General features: G+C 48.0%; 1 protein-coding gene across 4 annotated transcripts in view; it reads right to left on the bottom strand.

Annotated features, from left to right (window-relative positions):
* ST3GAL5 (ST3 beta-galactoside alpha-2,3-sialyltransferase 5) overlaps positions 1 to 16735 on the bottom strand; it is a 155119-nt gene that overhangs the window by 84761 nt on the left and 53623 nt on the right. For 2 of the 4 annotated variants that reach the window (XM_044295028.1, XM_044295038.1), the window contains exon 2: positions 13994 to 14110. The exons of 1 other annotated variant lie outside the window; for it this stretch is intronic. The gene's annotated coding sequence lies outside the window, so the exon portion shown is untranslated. Of the gene's footprint in view, positions 1 to 8898; positions 9081 to 13993; positions 14111 to 16735 lie in introns of those variants that run through there. One more of the 4 variants, XM_044295053.1, reaches the window with a different exon arrangement.

The raw sequence follows: 16735 nt of genomic DNA, 5'->3' as shown, positions 1-16735 counted from the left end.
TAATTCACAAGAAACCCCTATAAATGATAAACTTCTGGTTGCCTGCAGTCATCACTAGAGGGAGTTGGGAAGCTCCTCTGTAAGGAAGGTTATAGATGACTAGACCCGAGGATTTCAGTGACAATGGCTCGTCATACAGAACAATGGAGCTCTGTGGCTGTCACCCAATGAATTGTTGTCATGCATCAGTCTAGCCATAGTTTAGCAAATTTTTCTGATTTTGACATCATGATTTCAGAAAACAACTTAGTTGGGAAATTACAGTCTTCAACAGAGTTCCTCTTTAACAACAGCAGAAAGACAGGGCTGTTTTTTTTATGTCCATAGAGTCATGGGATCTCCTATCCCTGATCATGAAAAGTTTGTATGAATGAACATGTTCTTGGAGATCTTCACAGCCCAAGTCTTATGGAAGTACATTTGGCTTGGAGATCATCCAAAAAAGTGGAGACCCCTGTGGGCAAAGGTGTTTGGAAAACCTCTGGGGCTCCTTCATCCTCATGATTTATGAAGGTTTTATTTCCCAGGTGCCCTTTATTTATTGTATAATATAGTACACTGCTGATTGTGCCGGCATACATACATAATTCCTCTGGGTAGCCATCTTATATGCTTCTGGCATATGTAAAAAAACTGTGAACTCTCATCTTCCTGAAGCCTGGGTCACCTATGATATAGATGGACACTTTTATTACCACTGCTCTGTGAGGCCGGCTATAAAAGGTCATAAAGGCTATACCAGGCCCAGCTCATCCTGTCCTTTAAGATAAGATCAGCTCGCTGTCAAGCCTGGCTGGAGCGTGACGTCATTAATTTCCAGGTCTGGTTTGAGGAGAGCTAATAGCCCTTAATTAGCTCTGGGCATAAAACCAGTCCACTTTCATATTTCATTTATGAATCAACTTATGCCCTTTCTGACACCAGATCCAGGCTCTACAAAGTATTGTGGTTAATTGGGTAGCAAATATGACCAGAGGATGTGATTCTGTAACTGACCTATGGGTGGTAGAAGAACTACAGGTCCCAGGATTACCGTGTGTGGTCTCATTCTGTATGTAAATAAATAAGGATCGCAAATATGTATTCTGTATAAAAATATGCCGATGTATCAGGGAGATACGAGCTCAAGTATAATCCTCATTGTAGGAACTGAACTTTGATGGGGTCATAAAACACTTGGAGGCCAATCCCTAGGCTTCACAGTCACTCTGCTGCCATTGGCTGACAGGAGTAAGTCTCCTGCCCATGGGAGAGTTCATAAAAATCTGTGCACAAGGACAGAGGAGAGAGACCCATGGAACATCACCAGACACTTAATTGGACATTGTCAGCATATCCCTGTATCAGAAGAACTTTGAGGGTCTCCCCTGATACATACTGAAAAGGGGTTTGCAAGGATTCAAAAAGGACATATGAACAACCATCTGAAACCCTCCAGAGAAACTAAGTATTCTTTCATCTTTTTCCCTTTCATTTGAACTGTCGTGATTATTTATATTGTTATTATTATTCTGTAGATTTATAGTCATTTTCATTAGACTTGTATGCACTGCTTTTTACCTCTTATTAAAGATTATAAAATCTAAATGGCCAAGTCTTCCATATTCTAAGCTGCTGAACAACATACCTTACCTTTGAAGAGACGTTACCAGGTAGTTAGTTAAATTGCATTTAGGAATTGTAGCTGGGGGTGATTGACTGCGGTTGGTCAGTAAGTGATATCCGGTTAATCCACTGATCTGTGTGATAGTGAATGACCCGGATAGTCGGCTCGTGGACCGGGAACCCACGTGGTGGCAGTTACCGAAGTGTAGTGGGGGGTGTTAGCCGGATGGTAATACCCCGGTCACGTGAGGTCTCTGTGTGTGCGCAGACTCCGTCACCGACCACTACGTCACAGCTGTGGGATCCGGAGCGATCGGATCCATAGTTCGTGACATTTTCTGGTGGCAGAATTCTGTATGCTTAGAATATTAGTGCATGAAGTTATGTCCATAACTCTGTACTAAAGGATTGAAAAATTCTGGAAGACTAAGCACAGTGCATTAGTTTTGATAGAATAATAATTCACGACAGTACCCTCCCCTCTCTCTTGTTTACTGTCCTATCTTTTATTTGGCAATAATGTCCGAATCCGTGAATTATGACGTCATGAGCGTGGCTGATATCACAGCTCTGTGTGAGCACAAAGGCATCCAAGTATATGGAAAAATAAGACTGTCCTTATCCAGGAGTTATGTGCACGGAGGAGTCAAGAGTCATCCCTGCAGGATTCAGAGAATGGAGGACACTCAGGGGCCCCTGAGCCAGGTGACCCCTTCCAGAATGAGGATGATGAACTGGGAGGAGGACAGCCTGCTGGGGCTTGCAGTCCTCTAGCTGGACATAACTCTGTCTCTATGCCATCCCAAAATGGTCTGGACCAACTAATGCTCAGTAACCCGGACTTATATTTTCGGCTGCTGGAGGCACGTCGGGCAGAGCGCAAGGCTGAGCTCGAGGCTGCAGAGCGCAAGGCTGAGCGCGAGGCTGCAGAACGGGAAGCTGTCCGCAGGCATGAACTGGACCTGGCCCGAGTACAGCTTCAGGAGTCCAACCGGCATGCTACATCCACAGCCCATCCCTGATGGTCAAGCCAAAACTGCCTGTGATGGAGTCTGAGAACTGTGACATTGATCTTTTCCTGCATGCTTTTGAAACCTCATGCCAGCAGTACCAGGTACCAGAGCCACAGTGGGCGGGACATCTAATGTCCGCACTGAAGGGCAAAGCTATGGAGGCCCTGGTCGGACTACCATTAGCAGAGCGTACCAGTTACGCGGTCATCAAAAAGGCTATTCTGGTCAAGTACCAGCTGACTCCAGAGACTTACCGTTTACGGTTCCGGTCCCTGCGGAGAGGGCCCGGAGATACTTTTATGGACCATCTGGGCAAGTTGCAGACTACCTTCCAACAGTGGTCTGATCCCCTCACAGAGGACACCAAGCAGTCCCTGGCGGATCTGTTGGTCCGAGAACAGTTTGTCTCCAATTGCCCCACGGATGTGCAAAAATATGTATGTGAGCACAAGCCGAAGAGTGCGCGAGAGGCGGCCGAGCTAGCCGATGAATACATCGCCATGCCCAGCACTCGGGCATTCAAAGACACTCTGTCCCGTCTGGGAGGAACCTCTTCATCTGCTTCTTCCTCCCGGCCAGCTTTGTCGGTTCCTGTCCAGCGACCCTTTCACAGGCCTGCACAAAGACCTGAAGGAGTCAAGCCAGCACCGACAGACGTGCGCAAGTGCTATGCGTGCGGCAAGCCAGGACACCTCAGCCACTCGAGCCCGGAGAAGAAGACAGCACCCCCTGGCAAGCTTGCCCGCAACCCATAATCTGTGCTGTTGGTGAATGGAGCTGCAAGACACCCCGCAGACAACCTACAGTCGGTTACTGTGGGCAACCGATGCACCACAGGCTTCCGCGATACAGGAGCCGAAGTCACACTAGTTCGGCCTGAACCAGTGGATGACGCAGACCTTATTCCCGGCAAAAGCCTCACCATCACGGGAGTTGGGGGGGGGTGAGCCCTAATGTTCCCCTAGCTCGTGTTTTCCTTGATTGGGGGGCTGGGAGTGGAGTAAGGGAGGTGGGAGTCTCTGCGGAGATCCCCACAAATGTTTTATTTGGCACTGACCTAGGACGATTGGTCTCGTGCTACATGCCCCCTGGAAGCACACAGGACTCACCCGTCCCTATGGAGGTCCCTGGACATACCGAGGTACTGTGCAAGGATGTTTGCGTAACATCAGATAACCTTGGGGATGGACCGTGGGAGGTGGGGTGTGTGGGAGCAGTTCTCCTATGACAGGAGATGTAGAGGGGATGGCGGGTGTATGTACACAGGTAGCAGACATGTGTTTAACTGATTCCAGCTGTGCAAATGTTAAATGTGATGACATTATTGTGCCTGTGTTGCCCGTCACTCGCAGTCGCAGGGCTGCAAAAGCCGCAGCGGAACACTCCATTGGGGAAGAGCAAGTGGAAGTGTCCCCTTCCACCGGTTCGGACCCCGTGGACTTAACCGCGTCAGAGCCTCAGCCACTGTCCCTGTTCGCCACAGGACAGCTGGCTGGGACTTGTAGTGCCGCCTTTGAGCAGGCCCTGCGAGATGACCCTACCTTGGAGCAGCTAAGAGGGTTAGCTGCCAGCCCTCCCACTGAGGGAGATAAATACCGAGTGTGTTGGGACAATGGGAAACTGTATAAGGAGGACATCTCCCACAGTGACAGTAGGGTGGGGCCACTCAAGAGGCAGCTCATTGTACCTGTGCAGTTCAGGGAACAATTACTGCAAGTGGCTCATGAGATCCCCTTAGCTGGTCACCTGGGAATAACTAAAACAAAGTCCCGGGTGATGCAGAATTTTTTCTGGCCTGGCCTCGGGGCAGATGTCGCCAAGTACTGCAGGTCCTGCGACACCTGTCAGCGAGTTGGCAAAGCAGGAGACCGTCACCGAGCTCCATTGACTCCCTTACAGATAATTGATGAACCCTTCAGGAGGGTGGCCGTGGACATCATTGGTCCACTGGCCATCCCCAGCAGTTCGGGTAAACGGTTCATATTAACCCTGGTGGATTACGCGACGCGCTACCTGGAAGCAGTGGCGTTATCCTCCATTAGGGCGGACAAGGTTGCAGACGCCCTGCTGGGGATCTTCACGAGAGTGGGGTTCCCAGCTGAGCTTCTCAGCGACCAAGGACCTCAGTTCATGTCTGAACTAATGCAGGGGCTCTGTAGGAAAATACAGATGAACCATATCGTAGCCAGCCTTTACCACCCACAAACAAACGGCCTCTGTGAGCGCTTCAACGGGACGTTGAAGCAGATGCTGAAGACGTTCGTGGAGGCGCAAGGGAAGGACTGGGAACGATATCTACCTCACCTGCTATTTGCCTACAGAGAGGTTCCCCAGGAGTCAACCGGGTTTTCGCCCTTCGAACTCCTGTATGGTCGACGAGTAAGAGGTCCCCTAGACCTAATCAGAGAGTCTTGGGAAGGCAAGATTGCCGGAACTGAAGTCTCTGTAGTAGACTATGTCCTCAGGTTCCGAGACAAAATGGAGTCGCTTGTAGGTCTGGTACAGGAGAATATGGTGCAGGCCCAAAGCAAACAGAAGCAGTGGTATAACCGCACTGCCCGAGAGATAATCTACCAGGAGGGGCAGAAGGTCTATGTCCTGCTGCCAATGCGGCAAAACAAACTGCAAGCTGCATGGGAAGGGCCGTACCCCATTGTCAAATGTCTGAGTAAGGTAAATTATGTGGTGGGCCTTGGAGAGGGAGGTAGGAGACAGAAGACGTTTCACGTCAACATGCTCAAGGAGCATCACGAGAGAACGCCACATGTTATGCCGGTTTGCAGCCTGCCCGAAAGGGAGGAGGCCGACCCCCCTACTAGATCTGCTAGCTGACACTCGAGAGTTGGAGGTGGACTTAACCCTCAACCCTCAACTCTCGTCCCAGCAGAGATCTCAGCTCTTAGAAGTGTTGATGGCTCACCGTGACACTTTTACAGGGAAACCCGGGAGAACACACCTTGCAGTCCATCATGTGGACACAGGCACACATGCTCCCACAAAGCAGTCCGCCTACCGTGTCTCAATGGAGGTCCAGGCAGACCTCAGGAGGGAGATCGAGGAGATGAAGCAGCTCGGGGTCATTCAGAAATCCCACAGCGCTTGGGCCTCACCGGTGGTTCTGATCCCGAAGAAAGATCAGACAACCAGGTTCTGTGTGGATTATCGGAAACTGAATGCCATCACAACCTCGGATGCTTACCCCATGCCCAGGATTGATGAACTGTTAGATAAGTTGGCAGGAGCCAGCTACCTGACAATCATGGACCTGAGCAGGGGGTATTGGCAGATTCCCCTGACCTCGGAGGCTCAGGAGAAGTCGGCATTCATCACCGCTTTCGGCTTATACGAATTTACTGTAATGCCGTTTGGGATGAAGAATGCGCCAGCCACCTTTCAAAGGCTTGTAAATGACTTGCTGGAAGGACTAGAAGAATGTGCTGTCGCCTATTTATATGACATTGCCGTGTATAGCCCCACGTGGAAGGAGCATCTGGTGCACCTGTCGCAAGTACTGGACAAACTTGCTGCGGCTGGACTAACTGTTAAGCCTAGCAAGTGCCAGCTGGGCATGAATGAGGTCACTTAATTAGGCCACAGAGTAGGAGGAGGCACACTGAGGCCTGAAATAGAGAAGGTGAAAGCCATTACGAGATGGCCAACACCTCTCACCAAGAAGCAGGTCATGTCTTTCTTGGGAACGGCCGGGTACTATAGGAAGTTCATCCCGAACTATAGCGCCCTGGCCAAGCCTCTGACAGACTTGACCTAGAAGAAGCTGTCCAGGATGGTGTCATGGACGCCGGAATGCGAGCAAGGCTTCCAGGTCCTGAAGGATGCACTAGCCAGTGCTCCTGTACTTCAGGCCCCAGATTTCACTCGGAAGTTTGTGGTCCACACGGATGCTTCCACCTTTGGTCTGGGTGCAGTCCTGAGTCAGGTGAACCAGGCCGGGGAGGAGCATCCTGTACTATACCTGAGCCGTAAGTTACTGGCCAGGGAGACCAGCTACTCCACAATAGAGAAGGAGTGTTTAGCTATTGTGTGGTCCCTGCAAAAGCTACAACACTACCTGTATGGACGCAATTTCACAGTGATCACTGATCACAATCCCCTCAGCTGGTTGGCATGTCTCGCAGGAGACAATGCGAAACTGCTGAGATGGAGCCTGATTTTGCAGCAGTACAACTTCACCGTGCAGCACAGAAAAGGTAGTTTACATGGAAATGCCGACGGGTTGTCGCGGCAGGGAGAATCGGCCGGAGACGGCTGGGTTGCTGTGGAATAGGCTTGTGGCCATTTCCCCAGGCAACCTTTTAAAAGAGGGAGGTGTGCCGGCATACATACATAATTCCTCTGGGTAGCCATCTTATATGCTTCTGGCATATGTAAAAAAACAGTGAACTCATCTTCCTGAAGCCTGGGTCACCTATGATATAGATGGACACTTTTATTACCACTGCTCTGTGAGGCCGGCTATAAAAGGTCATAAAGGCTATACCAGGCCCAGCTCATCCTGTCCTTTAAGATAAGATCAGCTCGCTGTCAAGCCTGGCTGGAGCGTGACGTCATTAATTTCCAGGTCTGGTTTGAGGAGAGCTAATAGCCCTTAATTAGCTCTGGGCATAAAACCAGTCCACTTTCATATTTCATTTATGAATCAACTTATGCCCTTTCTGACACCAGATCCAGGCTCTACAGAGTATTGTGGTTAATTGGGTAGCAAATATGACCAGAGGATGCGATTCTGTAACTGACCTATGGGTGGTAGAAGAACTACAGGTCCCAGGATTACCGTGTGTGGTCTCATTCTGTATGTAAATAAATAAGGATCGCAAATATGTATTCTGTATAAAAATATGCCGATGTATCAGGGAGATATGAGCTTAAGTATAATCCTCACTGTAGGAACTGAACTTTGATGGGGTCATAAAACACTTGGAGGCCAATCCCTAGGCTTCACAGTCACTCTGCTGCCATTGGCTGACAGGAGTAAGTCTCCTGCCCATGGGAGAGTTCATAAAAATCTGTGCACAAGGACAGAGGAGAGAGACCCATGGACCATCACCAGACACTTAATTGGACATTGTCAGCATATCCCTGTATCAGAAGAACTTTGAGGGTCTCCCCTGATACATACTGAAAAGGGGTTTGCAAGGATTCAAAAAGGACATATGAACGACCATCTGAAACCCTCCAGAGAAACTAAGTATTCTTTCATCTTTTTCCCTTTCATTTGAACTGTCGTGATTATTTATATTGTTATTATTATTCTGTAGATTTATAGTCATTTTCATTAGACTTGTATGCACTGCTTTTTACCTCTTATTAAAGATTATAAAATCTAAATGGCCAAGTCTTCCATATTCTAAGCTGCTGAACAACATACCTTACCTTTGAAGAGACGTTACCAGGTAGTTAGTTAAATTGCATTTAGGAATTGTAGCTGGGGGTGATTGACTGCGGTTGGTCAGTAAGCGATATCCGGTTCATCCACTGATCTGTGTGATAGTGAATGACCCGGATAGTCGGCTCGTGGACCGGGAACCCACGTGGTGGCAGTTACCGAAGTGTAGTGGGGGGTGTTAGCCGGATGGTAATACCCCGGTCACGTGAGGTCTCTGTGTGTGCGCAGACTCCGTCACCGACCACTACGTCACAGCTGTGGGATCCGGAGCGATCGGATCCATAGTTCGTGACACTGATGGCCTATCCTAGGACAGGCCATCAATATGCGACTGCAGACATAAATAAATATAGGTAAGCCCCCCCCCCTTCCCCTGTTCTCCAAAAATGAAAGAAGAGATCAGCATTCATATGTGCTAGAAAAATGACTACAACGGCACTGCTAGAACTTCTCCATTGTGCGAGCCTTGTAACCATCAAACCCCGGCTGAGCTGCCTGACAGAAGCTTTATGATTAAGGACGAGAAGAGGAATCAAAAGCCCTGAGCATTAGGAGTATAGGCTATTATAAACCAGATGTATCAGAGCTGAGGCTAACCGCCAAAGTATTTCATGAATACCACCAGCATTTCTCCCTATCCTAGATGATTTTTGAAGACATCTCAACTAAGGCTGGCCACATACTTAAGACAGCAGTGGATCAATATTCCTCCTGTTCAACAATGCTGAGCGTTCACATATTCTTATTAGGGAGAGGAGAATAAGCCATTGCCATACATGTAAGCGGGGTGTTCAATAAGTTATCTACCTGAATATGAAAACAAAAATGTTCTGAGATGCAATCCCACTTGACTTCAACACACAAATTCCACTTTACCTCCAGTGATTAGATGCCCTCAGAATAGAAGGAGACTTCTCACTGCTGCAGGAACCCTTTTACTGCATTATCATCAGGAAACAGTTGTCCACACAGAAGTTCCTTCAGGTTATGAAAGAGATAGTAATCACTGGGAGCCAGGTCTGGATTGTAGGGTGGATGGTTAACCTCCATGAAGCTGCATTCCCCAATAGCAGCTTTTGAGTTGCGAGACTTGTCCTGTTTCACAAAAATGTGCCAGCTCACAACTTCCCATTGCATTTTTCTTTGATTGCCTCACTTAATGCCGTCATTGTTGAAGAATAGGTGTCTCCAGTAGTCATTGTCTTGTGACATGAATTCTAGTAATAAAACGCCTTCTGTATCCCAAAAAAAATGTTGCTATGATCTTTCCAGCTGATTGGAGAATGATACTGGAAACTGTGCCAACTGAAATGCCTAATTCGTGAGCCATAACACTGATTTTGACCTGACTATCTTCTAAGTCATGGCCTCCACTTTTATGGTACATTTTCTTCTGAAGATGCTTCAACAGGTCCCCCTGAACAAGGGTCAACTTCAATTGATTCCCTGCCCCATTTAAACTGCTCAGCTCAAAACTTTACTTAGTAGTAAAAGTGCATTATCACCATATATTGCAATCATCCCTTTCATGGAGTTCTTTAGGCTTCTTTTCTTCCTTTGTAAGGAATTTAATCAGAACGAAGCTCCAAATCCCTCTCTTTCTTTCTCGACCTGCACTGTACTGCACTTGACATTCTGTCACTTCCAGTGCTTTCATAAGACTGAACTGCTGCAAGTTCAGCTCTCCAACACTGACAGAACATGATGGGGTAGATCACTTATTGAACACCCCTCATATGTTTAAATCCAAGATGCCCGACTTGTCCATGACAAAACAGAATATGAAGAAACTGCCAGCAAGATGGGAATCTGCTTTATATCTCCTGTAAACAGGACACAAAGATCTAAAAAGGCATCTAATGTTACTAGAGAGGGTCTGCAGACTAATATCTACCCTCCACGCCCAGATGAATGAGGAGGTAATTGCATACAAATCAACTAAAATGCATGTGTAGACGCCTTTGTCGCCATGCAGTGCCACCTCTAACCGTTTCTGGAAATAAATCTTCAACGTCAAAGGGACCGAAACTTGTGGTTTAGTTGTTGCTGACCAACCATCAAAACGTGTTGGTGGCAGAGATTCCTCAAGGTTCATCATGTCTCATATAACTTGTACTCTGATGTCTTGCATTGATAAAACATGCATGCTCAGCTGAACTGATCTGCTATTAATCTTATGTCTATAGGTGACGGTACACAGGACAATCCAACCTGGTTAACCCCTGGTTAACGCATTTTTATGACAGTTATTAAGGGGCCCTAGGCCACCACCTTTTTAAAGCAGACTAGTGTAAGCGCTGCACGGGTCTCCCATGCAGTGAAGAGCAGGAGTTCGGCTCTCTCATTACAGCCGGGATCGGCAAAAGCACCGATCTTAGATGTTTAACCCCTTAGATAGCAACTGTGGCATCCAAGTGGTTTCAGAGGGAATGGGCTCCCTCTGTCAGCCAACAGCACCCACGCAAGCGAAATCATTGGGGGTGCTGATGTCTATACAGGCAGATGGGTTCCAATGAAGGACCTCAGGTCTGCCTTATGTCTAAGCTCTATTAGGCTGTGCCAGAGGCTAATAGCTTGCCTACTGACAGCATAATACATTGTGCTACATAAGTGGCACAGTGTATTACATGAGCAATAAAAGGATCGCTGTCAGAGTCCCCTTGTGGTCTAATAAGTGGTTTAAAAAAAAATTAAGTTTAATTTAAAAAATCTGCAAGTTAAAAAGTATACACACCTTTTTTCCATTGAAAAAAATGTTTTCTCACTGGAAAACATTTTTTAAAAATAAACTTTTTGGGTATCGCTGCATCTGTTACGGCCCGCACGACACAATTGTGACATAATTTATCCCAGATATATGTACCCCAAAGTGATACCAATAAAAGGTGACAAGTCCAGGCGGAGCTTGGCTGCTGAAGCAAATGGCCGCCTAAATCTTGCTCTCCCAGCCTGGGATGCTCTACAGCGGCTCACAGCACTTCATTCCTGGCACTAAACCCCTCTAAAGGTGACCGTAAAGCGCCCAGCACTGGAGCACACCTGATCTGGCAAAGTTGGAGCTGATTTGGCCGCTACACTGCCTGCTGCTCTGGGACGCCGCTAATCAGCACGCCGCTACCGTGCGCACGAATCTCAGGACTACCGTCACCCCATCTCGCTTCAGCAGCGGAGAGCCCTCCGGAGCAGGAGGGTGAAGGGCAGCACTGCTGGTAAGCCTCACAGCCTCCCACCATCCTCCGCTTACCTCCTCCATGGATTAGAAGCAGAGCGGAGGTCCGATCATTCCACCCTGCAGGGAAGAAGCTCTTGCCGCCAGTGGCAGCCATATTGCCCATGTGCGCGGCAGGGACAGAATATAGCGGGCAAACTGATTCTGGCACCAGAAATAGCATAAGTGCCTTTCTTGTGGACACCCTGCACAGTCTGATCAAAGGGGACATCATTGGCCCACACAGAGAGCCCTTCTCTTTTAAAATAACATCATAAATATTCACAGCAAGCAGCTCAGTGTACGGAGCACAAGCTTGACTTCCTAACAGAGGCCGTATCATAAGATTTGCCATGACCAAAAGAAGAGGTAAACCATCTGCTCCACGGAGATTAACAGATTTTTGGGGGGCTTCCACCTCACCTGTGCCCTCTCGGCCTGAATCCGTCTCTTCACCTTCTCGCCCTTCTCGCCCCTCACCCCACTCTAGGGGCTCATTAGATGAAGCTAATCAACCTCCTTCTGTGCACATAGCCATTAATAATATCTCAGATGCTGTGGAACCGGAGAAGCGTCTGTCGGATATGTTGCCTTCAGCTTCACCAAACAGCAAAGGTCCAGCCCAAAAAAAGAGTAATATACCGGACAGAGAAGGCGATTATAGTGAAATCATGCCTGAGTGTGACATCACAATTTCCATCATCCTCAACGCTAGTTACAGTAGATACCTTAAAGGACATGCTTATTGTCTTACAAAACGGGATCAACAAAAATGTATCCTCCCTTATCCATAAGGTCCAATCTAATGTAGCAGCCATAGAAGAGCGCACGGACCACCCGGAGCGCAAGATGGCTGAACTCTCAAGCGCACACAATGAATTGGTGGACGCACACAATCTACTAGAAGAGGATGTCAAGTGGCTTAAAGCCAAAGCCATAGATGCTGAAAAAAGATCCTGCCGCAATAATATTAGAGGCATACCGGAGGAGGTGACGGCTTCTGAACTTATGTACTACCTCAAACAGCTCTTCCAAACTCTGGTGCCCTCTCTATCAGCTATGGATCTTACCCTGGATCGAGCGCGCAGATTCCCTAAACCTGAAGCAGCGCCAAGCAAAGCTCCAAGAGATGCCCTGGTGAGGGTGCACTTCTACCACATCAAAGAGCTTATTATGCATGAGGCCCGCAAATATGGCTCCTTCCCATCGCCTTACACTGCAATATCTTTATACCCTGACCTGTCTGCGGATACGCGTCAAGCCAGAAGGGACTTTCTTCCAATCACGAAGCTGCTAAGGGAAAGGGACATTAAATACTGTTGGGGTTTACCCATCAAACTTCTAGTTCTCTGCTGGCCCTGTTTGCATTCAAAATCTCGCGCCTGCGCCGTAACGGTATTCAGTCGGCCGCTCCATCCTCAATGCGCCTGCGCCGGGTGTAGATGTGACGTCATCGGCGCAGGCGCATTGAGGATGGAGCGGCCGCCTCTCAGTGCGCCTGCGCCGACTGAATACCGTTATGGCGCAGGCGCGAGATCTTGATAGCAGACAGGGCTAGCAGGGGACGATCCTGTTCACTGGCCCTGTCAATCAAATTCCTCTATTACTCCTACTAGCACCACACTCCATTTATTGCAAGTGAGCCAGGATCCAGGAGTCCGGCCGTACCCAGGTAGGAGACATCTTTGAGACACTATTGCTACACTATTGCTATTACCACACAGAGACATTACACCACTCTGGCATTCCTAACCTGGGACGCGAGTTACAACACCTTAAAGTACCCTGTGACTGTACCCTGCGCACGCTGCAATTGGCGTCACGAACAAACAATAGACTATCATCTACACCTGACCCAGCCGTTGCATAATTAGGCGTCAGAGTGCACACCCTGGTCCTGCTCATCGCAGGCGTTTAGCCAGTCCTGATCACAGCTGATAAACTTGTGTGCTAACCGCAGCAGCGTACCGCTCTCTCCGTGCCTGGGAGTTTGCTCCAATGTATCAGTGCTGGTAACATGTGTCTGGCTGGACCACAGGGTAGCAAACCCTCAGCTGTGAGAACTATTTGGGCGGGGGAGGTTTGGCGTGTATTAGGTGTAGATTTTGTCACAAAGGTGTTGAGTCAAAATCCTTGACTTTTACCCCATTTACGCATTTTTTGCAGACCCATTGAAATGAACAGGTCCGCATCCTATCTGCAAAAAACAAAACATGGAACGGACACGGAAACAAAATACGTTCGTGTGCATGTGGCCTTGAAGATACCAAGGCACGGACACATCCTCGTCATGGGTTACACAAGACACCGCTGCAGGGGCGAAGATTATTAACTGCTAACATAACAGACACATGGTAACGCTGCAGTGATATAGCATTAACCCTGTAGTGTCCATCCCTGGGGAATGCAACCCATGTGCATAGCTTTGAGGAAAGATAAGGAGTGGGGGGGGGGTACAAGCTCAAAACCTTTACGTATGTTAAAGGCGTAAATATGGTTCAGGAGGGAAAAGTTTTTAATGAAAAAATAATAATAATCAACACAATCCAAAATTAGTTGGGGGGGGGGGGGAGGTTAGAACCAATGGCAGGAACTGAGGAGTTGAGGCTTGGAACAAACTACCAGCGGAGGTGGCTGGTGACCATAAGTAAGACCAGGAGGGCAGAGCAGAGGGTCTTCTAGGTTTATATCTCTCACACAATTCATATACTTGAGTAACGACTAGCAAGAACCCCCCTCCCCCCCTCCCCGTAAAGAACTGACCTGAAGAAGACCTTGCAGCAGTATTTACAGGTCGGCCTTTTCATCTTCCGTCCCATCAATGCACGTCACAGGTGGTTTGGAGGCCACCGCACGTTCTTCCACGCTTACACAGCAGACCTGCGGGAGGCGCAAATGACAAGAATCACCCACTGATACCATAGACAAATTCATTGTTTGCGTGCCTGAAAGGGTTAACGGGGCAACCCTCTGTGCATCTAACGCGCTAAGGGTGGGTTCACATCATGTTTTTTCAATCCTCTTTACGTATATATAAATAAAAAGTATCCGTTAAATAGAAGCCTCGTAAAGTGACATCCGTTCACCATAGAGTTCCATTGTAAAAAAAAAAAAAAAAAATATAGGATTACACTTACCGGTAATCATTTTTCCTTGAGCCTATGACCGCACCCATGGATAGCATCCGCCCCCTTCCTCAGGACAGGAAACAGGAAGCACAGCCTCTTCAAAAGGGAGGTACAACCCCCATCATGCCAGTCCTATTCCAAGAACTAAAGAGACAAAAACACTACACCACAAAACCACAACAGAACAAAAATGCTCCTCTCTGCGTGCAGACACACGCATATATCTCTCTATATATTCTAAAAATCTCTTCTTTTTTTTTTTTTTTTTTATATTATTATATATATATATTATTTTTATTTTTTTTGTAGGGGAGGGAATTAGGCGGGTGCTGTCATAGGCTCAAGGAAAAATGATTACCGGTAAGTGTAATCCTATATTTCCCCCCTCGCCTATGACAGCACCCATGGATATCTAGGCGAGATCAACCTAGGGTGGGACAACAGCTTGGAGAACTTTACGCCCAAATCCCAAACCCTCCTGTGAAGGAAGCTGCAGCCTATAGTGCTTAAAGAAGGTATGGGCAGAACTCCAAGTAGCTGCTCTGCAAATCTGGTCGATAGAAGCGGAAGCTCTTTCTGCCCAGGATGTAGACAGTGCTCTTGCTGAGTGTGCTCCAAACCCGGCAGGAGGAGGAACCCCCTTAGAGGAATATGCCAGATAGATGGCTTGTTTTATATACCTGGCTATGGACTGAGAGGAAGCAGGGGAGCCCTTCTTCTGTCCCTGAAAGGAAACTACCAGCTTAGAGGACAACCTCCAGCCCTGAGTGGCCAAAAGGTACTGGATTAGACACATTCTAACATCGAGGCAATGAAATTCCCTTTCCTTCTGATTCTTGGGTGAGGAACAGAAGGAAGGTAAAACTATATCCTGAGACCGATGAAAGGATGATGAGACCTTTGGAAGGAAGGCAGGGTCAGGAGATAAAATAACCCTATCTTCTAAGATATTGAGATATGGTTTTTCGATAGAGAGGGCCGAGATCTCACTCACTCTTCTAGCAGAAGTAATGGCTAGCAAGAAAACTAATTTAAAGGTTAAGATTTTAATAGAGATGTCCTCAATAGGCTCAAAGGGATCTCTGGTTAAAGCAGACAGGACTAGGTTCAAATCCCAGGGGGGAACTCTGGATTTCTGGACGGGAGCGAGTCTAGAAATTGCAACTACAAATCTCTTAATCCAGGGGTGGTCTGCTAACCTATATTCAAAGAGAGCACTTAAGGCAGAGATATGGACCTTTAAAGTACTGGGCCTCAGCTTTTTATTCCAGCCTTCCTGGAGGAAGCTCAGGACTAGAGGTAACTCCGGGGGATCCAAGACATTAACGGGCCTGTTTGCAAATCGAAGGAAGGCCCTCCAAACCTTCAAATAAATCTTTGAGGTAACAGGTTTTCTGCTGGCTAAAAGGGTGTCTATCACCTCCCCGGAAAGACCCTTCATCTCTAGGATCTGCCTCTCAACAGCCAGGCTGTCAAGTGCAGGCTCTCCAACTGTGGATGAAGTAATGGTCCCTGAACTAGTAGTCCCGGGAAGACGGGAAGTACCCAGGGGTCTGCTACCGACATCCTCCTTAGCCAGGAAAACCAGACCCTCCTGGGCCAAAAGGGGGCTATAGTAATTACTAGAGCCTTCTCCTCCCGAATCTTCTTCAGGACTCTCGGGAGTAGCTTTATAGGAGGGAAGGCGTACAGGAGGCCCACTCTCCATGACTGCGCCAAAGCAGAACCTCTTCACTCTTCTGTTTCCCCTTGTGGCAAAGAGATCCACCACCGGGAGACCCCAGAGAGCCACGATGTTGTTGAAGACTTGTTGATCTAGGGACCATTCCCCCTGCCGAACACAATGCCTGCTCAGAAAGTCTGCCTTCACATTCTCCTTTCCTTTTAAGTGTACCGCCCTGATCGATGGAAGGAAATCCTCTGCTATCTCGAAAATCTCCCTGGTGAGGGACATTAGATCTGGCGATCTCGTCCCCCCCTGACGATTGATATAGGCTACTGCCGTCATGTTGTCGGAGTAGATTAAGACGTTTCTGCCTTTTAAAAGGTGGAGGCACTTCTTCAAGGCCATGAGGATCGCCAGGAGTTCCTTGAAGTTGTGAGATTTGGGAACTATCTCCTGATCCCACTGTCCCTGCAGAAGTAGAGATTCTGTGTGAGCTCCCCACCCCCAAGGACTTGCGTCTGTAGTCAGAGAGAGGGGATCCTGCCTTGACCAAGGGACTCCTCTCTGAAGGTTGGAAGGTTCTGTCCACCACTCTAAATCTTTTATTGTACGAGTTGACAGGTAGAAGAGGGAATCCAAGGATAGGGGATCTTTGTCCCAAGCTCCCAGGATCTGCAGCTGAAGAGACCTCGAGTGAAAGTGGGCCCATTC

The sequence above is a fragment of the Bufo gargarizans genome, chromosome 1 (assembly GCF_014858855.1).
Source record: "Bufo gargarizans isolate SCDJY-AF-19 chromosome 1, ASM1485885v1, whole genome shotgun sequence".
Classification (NCBI taxonomy): Eukaryota; Metazoa; Chordata; class Amphibia; order Anura; family Bufonidae; genus Bufo; species Bufo gargarizans.
This window is presented reverse-complemented; position numbering and strand designations above follow the sequence as displayed.